The sequence below is a fragment of the Marmota marmota genome, unplaced genomic scaffold (assembly GCF_001458135.2).
Source record: "Marmota marmota marmota unplaced genomic scaffold, marMar, whole genome shotgun sequence".
NCBI lineage: Eukaryota > Metazoa > Chordata > Mammalia > Rodentia > Sciuridae > Marmota > Marmota marmota.
This window is the reverse complement of record NW_026000026.1, coordinates 7409682-7415902: the sequence shown is the minus strand read 5'-3', so window position 1 is coordinate 7415902 and position 6221 is coordinate 7409682.

Sequence of the window (6221 nt, the reverse complement as noted above, 5' to 3'; positions counted from 1 at the left end):
CCCGCCAGCCCCAGCTCTGCGGGCGCGGGCCTCGCTGTCCAGGGCGAGCCTTGAGCAGCCACGAGGGCGACCTCCCCAGGGGCCACCGCAGTCCCTGGCTGTCCCGAGGGGCCTCTGACACTCTGTCCCCTCATGCCCACCCTGGCGCTGCCTCAGACCCCTGACCTGGACACCACCTGGGCCCCAGAGCCGGAGCAGGTGGGAAACTGAGGCCGGGCTCCACCTGTCCTGGCACCCGCAGAGGGGGACAGACGACCTGCCTCCTGACCCACGGCAGCGCTTGTCCCCGACAGACCTCGAGGCACAGACAGGCTCCAGCCTTGGGAGCCGCCGTCTCCTGCAGAAGCAGGTCCCCCTCTGTGCACACCGTGAAGACCAGGTCACTAGATGGTCAACAGAGGGACAAGGAGGGGTGGGGGCTGGGACTAGCACAGAGCAGGTCCCGTTTCACCAAGAGCGACCATGTCACAGTAAGCCCCACCGTCAGGCAGCCTCAGTGACTAATAAGACTTCCTCCTGTTTTTGGTCCCAGGGATTGAGCTCCGGGGCGCGACCTCCGCCCACGCCAGCCCTTATCCTAGATTCTGTTTAGAAACAGGGCCTCGCTGAGTTGCTGAGGCTGGCCTTGAACTCACGATCCTCCTGCCTCAGCCTCCCGAGCCCCTGGGATGACAGGCGGTCACCACTGTGCCCGACCCTTGCAGGGCTTTCTTTGGGTTTCAGGGACACAAGAGAAAGGACTTAGCGCCGCACACGGGGCCCAGGCTGAGCTTGGAAGGGACTTGTGGTGAGAGGCGCCTGCCCCGTGCAGGAGCCGCGCGGACCCCCGGCATTCTGTAGTATCGCCGTGGCCGTCCACGGTAAGCACTGGACGCCCCGCCTGGGCTTGCTCTGCTGGGACAGGATGGTGGCTGCAGAGCGTCCCCGATTTCCTGGGTCCCCAGACTCTTGCCCAAGGAGCCTGAACTTTGGGGAAACAGGAGGAGGAGGAAAGGGCGGGGGCCCAACGGGGCTGGAGCGGTAACCGCGGGCAGTGACCCCTCCACCCATCCGCCCAGCCGCCTGCCCATTCCACCCAGGGGCCACCTCATGTTGCACAACACAGGAAGGGGGGGCCTGGACCCCGTGTCCACCGGCTGAGACAGTCCGGGCGAGGGAGGCCTCGCCAGGCTTCCTGTGTACCAGGCACGGTGACAGAAAGGAGAAGTGGGGTCCGAGGTCACAGGGACATCCAGGCCACCTCTTCCCCTCCCGCCCCTCGGCTCCCCCTGCCCTCCCTGACCCGGGGACCCGGGTTCAAATCCCAGCGTGGCCATCTACCCACTGTGTGACNTGGTCGCGGCCCTGGGAGGACGATGCTGAAGACGTAGAGTGGCTTCTGCGCTGAACCCCAGGGAGTTTCCCTTGTCATTGTCCCCAGCGCTCTCCTGACTCGTCCCATCAGAGGTTTTAGGTGACCTGCGGTCGATGGGGTCCACGCAGCCCCGCTGTGTCCCCCGGGGACGGAGCGTCCAGGGCTCGGGATCAGGGGCCCTGGAACCCTCTGGCCGTCAGCAGGAGGGGAGGACGTGAGCCTGTGCGGGCCTCCTGTCCCCAGCGCCCTTGCCCTAAGTGAGTCCCTGCAGCACAGGCCTGGCCCACGCCCAGGCTGGCAAGTCTCGGTGGCCTCCCGTGGTGCAGGCCGAGGGGACATTGCCTGAGTCCCGAGGTGACCCCCGCTGAGGGACATGGGGCACTGTCCAGAGGGTGGGGGTGACTCGGGCACCTGCCCAGGGCAAAGGGTGATAGAGCCGGGACCTTCACGGCCACATCACGGAAGCTTCGGGAACTGGACGGGCCTCCTGGGCTTCCCGCCGTCTCGAGTGGCCCTGGGGAGGCCGTCCACACGGCACCTGCTGCTCCTCGAGAGCCTGGTGGTCCCGACGCGGGTGGGAACGGCCAAGTTCCTCTGGGGACTGCAGGAAGGACAGAGCCATGCCGCGTCCCCAGAAGTCAGGCCGCAGTGTCAAGGGGGTCCCAGCCGGGGCCACCCTGGGCAGGGCTGTGCTTGGGCCTGTGGGGACGGCCACCCCGACCTCCCCTCCCCGTGGCCCAGACCCTGGCTCCAGGTTGTGGGCTTTTTTTTTTTTCCGAGCGAGTGCAGTTGGGTATCTGAGTGCCTCCGCGGGGCCACCTGGGTGTCAGGGTGACCGAACGGGGTCCTGGAGGGTGGTGAGACCTGACTAAAGCCCCCGACTGAGGTCCATCCCTTTGGCCTCCACCCAGGAAAGCTGGGCTCAGAGGTGGGGACCAGGTGGGGGCAGCCCCTGGGGCCCCCAAGGCCCGAGCGGGAGGTGGGGGTGACTTCTGCTCCCTCAGCCATTCTAGTCTACATTTGTCACTGTTCCCTCAGCACGTCCCCCAGTCAGCAGGAAGGCCGTCCCTGCCCACAAGCCATTCCCAGCCCAGTAGGGTGACCGATGGGAAGTGTGGGTTTGTGGCTGAGGGCCAAGTGGCGGGGGCTGTGGGAGGAGGCCGGTGTGGTCAGGGTGGTCAGGACAGCTTCCCGGAAGAGGCGGAAGGGGGAGCACATGTCCCAGCAAGTGGGCCCAGCACATGCAAAGGCCCTGTGGGGGCCTGGGGCCAAGGAGGAGAGTCCAAAGGCCACATGGCGAGGGCTCGGAGGTGAGGGCGCCCAGGGGAGAGCCTGGCCTTTGTGCTGAGGACAGGAGAGTCTCGGGAAGGCTGAGCGGGAGACACTGTCACAAGTCACCTCCATCCACGTCTGCCTCCCGGCCTGGACGTGACGATGGCCTCCCGGGGTCTGAAGCCCCGGCTCCCGTCACGCCCGGCTCAGCCTCTGTCAGGACTGCTCTCACTGACCTGCCTCGGGACACCCCAGGGGCAGAGTAGGGCCCACTTGCCAGATGAGGAAACTGAGTCTCCGAGACCTGGCCCCACGGCCCCACCCACTTCCTCCTGCCCAGAGAAAGAGGGTGGGGCCGTGGGGCCAGGTCTCGGAGACTCAGTTTCCTCATCTGGCAAGTGGGCCCTACTCTGCCCCTGGGGTGTCCCGAGGCAGGTCAGTGAGAGCAGTCCTGACAGAGGCTGAGCCGGGCGTGACGGGAGCCGGGGCTTCAGACCCCGGGAGGCCATCGTCACGTCCAGGCCGGGAGGCAGACGTGGATGGAGGTGACTTGTGACAGTGTCTCCCGCTCAGCCTTCCCGAGACTCTCCTGTCCTCAGCACAAAGGCCAGGCTCTCCCCTGGGCGCCCTCACCTCCGAGCCCTCGCCATGTGGCCTTTGGACTCTCCTCCTTGGCCCCAGGCCCCCACAGGGCCTTTGCATGTGCTGGGCCCACTTGCTGGGACATGTGCTCCCCCTTCCGCCTCTTCCGGGAAGCTGTCCTGACCACCCTGACCACACCGGCCTCCTCCCACAGCCCCCGCCACTTGGCCCTCAGCCACAAACCCACACTTCCCATCGGTCACCCTACTGGGCTGGGAATGGCTTGTGGGCAGGGACGGCCTTCCTGCTGACTGGGGGACGTGCTGAGGGAACAGTGACAAATGTAGACTAGAATGGCTGAGGGAGCAGAAGTCACCCCCACCTCCCGCTCGGGCCTTGGGGGCCCCAGGGGCTGCCCCCACCTGGTCCCCACCTCTGAGCCCAGCTTTCCTGGGTGGAGGCCAAAGGGATGGACCTCAGTCGGGGGCTTTAGTCAGGTCTCACCACCCTCCAGGACCCCGTTCGGTCACCCTGACACCCAGGTGGCCCCGCGGAGGCACTCAGATACCCAACTGCACTCGCTCGGAAAAAAAAAAAAGCCCACAACCTGGAGCCAGGGTCTGGGCCACGGGGAGGGGAGGTCGGGGTGGCCGTCCCCACAGGCCCAAGCACAGCCCTGCCCAGGGTGGCCCCGGCTGGGACCCCCTTGACACTGCGGCCTGACTTCTGGGGACGCGGCATGGCTCTGTCCTTCCTGCAGTCCCCAGAGGAACTTGGCCGTTCCCACCCGCGTCGGGACCACCAGGCTCTCGAGGAGCAGCAGGTGCCGTGTGGACGGCCTCCCCAGGGCCACTCGAGACGGCGGGAAGCCCAGGAGGCCCGTCCAGTTCCCGAAGCTTCCGTGATGTGGCCGTGAAGGTCCCGGCTCTATCACCCTTTGCCCTGGGCAGGTGCCCGAGTCACCCCCACCCTCTGGACAGTGCCCCATGTCCCTCAGCGGGGGTCACCTCGGGACTCAGGCAATGTCCCCTCGGCCTGCACCACGGGAGGCCACCGAGACTTGCCAGCCTGGGCGTGGGCCAGGCCTGTGCTGCAGGGACTCACTTAGGGCAAGGGCGCTGGGGACAGGAGGCCCGCACAGGCTCACGTCCTCCCCTCCTGCTGACGGCCAGAGGGTTCCAGGGCCCCTGATCCCGAGCCCTGGACGCTCCGTCCCCGGGGGACACAGCGGGGCTGCGTGGACCCCATCGACCGCAGGTCACCTAAAACCTCTGATGGGACGAGTCAGGAGAGCGCTGGGGACAATGACAAGGGAAACTCCCTGGGGTTCAGCGCAGAAGCCACTCTACGTCTTCAGCATCGTCCTCCCAGGGCCGCGACCACAGTTTCGAAGGCCGTGGACACTGAGGTCCGGTAGAAATTCTGTCCCAGGTGTCCCAGGGTTGGGACAGAGTGGCAGGTGCTCCTTCGGGGTGGCCCGAGGGGGCCAGAGGAGCCAGGCGTCGGCGGGAGGAGGAGGTGAGCAGTGTCCTGCGGGACGGCCTTCCCCTGGGCCAGCTGGGCCTTGAGCACGGCCACTGAGGCCACTGCGTGAACTGGCAGGTCCTGTCCTGACAGGACCCCTGCGGCCAGGAGGGGAGGACCGAGGGGCTGAGGAGGAAGCCGGAGGCCGGGAGGAGGGCCCGCCCAGCTGGGGCCGAGGGGGACACAGAGCAGAGCTGGGTCTGCAGCCAGGCAGGGGACCCCGGCTGTGGGTCGCGGGTGCCGTTCTCTGGGCTGCAGGGGACACAGAACTCTGGTCTGGGCTGAGTCCAGCCGGGGCCCAGGGGACGGACTAGCGGACACTAGGGGCCCTTAGAAAGCCGTGGAATCCCACACGCTGGGCTCACTGGACACGGGGCCAGCGGAAGGCAGAAGAAGGGCCACTGGAGAAGCCTGTGGGGACGGAGCAGGGGCACGGGAGGAGAGCCAGAGAGCCGGCAAGATGTGCCCAGAGCCAGCCCTGCCGGGAGCACAGCCAGAGACGGGCCAGCAAATCCACGCCCACCCAGGCTCCGGGAGCTCGGATGTCAGTGGACCCCGTGGGCAGCCGACCCAGCTATGCCCTTGACCTTCCAGGTCCAGATTCCTCTGGAACCTCCACAGAAGCTGAATCCTGATGAGTCAAGTCAGCCATGGGTCTCCTTTTCTGTTTTAAAGGTACACATGTGATTCCAGTATCACGTGGGCCACCAAGGGACGCCTGCTTGCACAGCCAAGAATGTCACTGTCACTACAAGAGTGAAATCCTGAATCATCGCCCCTCTTCCCTTCCTGGTTGGAATGTGATAACATGGGACATGATGTCTGGTGCCACAGCAGTCTCGGGGACCCATGAGGGAAACAGAAGCAAAGAGATGCCCACCCAGAGGCCAGCAGCCCATCCGGGAACAGCCACATCCGACTTCTTCTGGAAGTCTGGTTCAGTGTCTTACTGTCCCCGTCACAGAAGATGGCCTGGCTGAGACGAGGGGAAGCGGAAAAGATGCGTGTGAGCCAGAGGGAGGGACGAGGAGGTTGGAAAGAGGTCCTCCCCGGTAGAGTCCCCCTCCTGCCACCACAGGTGCTCTGCGGAGGGCTTGGCACCGGCTCTCACCCAGCACAGTCCAAGCCTGGGCGTCCTCCAGCCACCTGCCCCATGACGGCCCGGGGGGCTCCTCCTGCTCCCAGCTCCCGACTCCCGACACAGACCCTGACGGTCCGGGAGGCCCAGGGAGCTGATCACCCACCCCCAGGGAGCACCCAGCCCTGGTGCCCGAGCCCTGAGCCCTGCGGTCTGCCCACAGCCCCCAGGGACGGCGGGGGCTCCCCCCGAGGGCCCAACTCCCCAGGCTCTTTGCCCCTGGGGGGGGAGTGCCAGCCTCTCGGCCTCAGCCCTGCCTCCGCAAAGGGCGCTCCTCGCGGTCCCGCCTCCTGGGCTGCTGGTGGGGACCCAGGAAAGGCCCCCGGCCCGGGCCTGGCCTGCCGTGGGCAG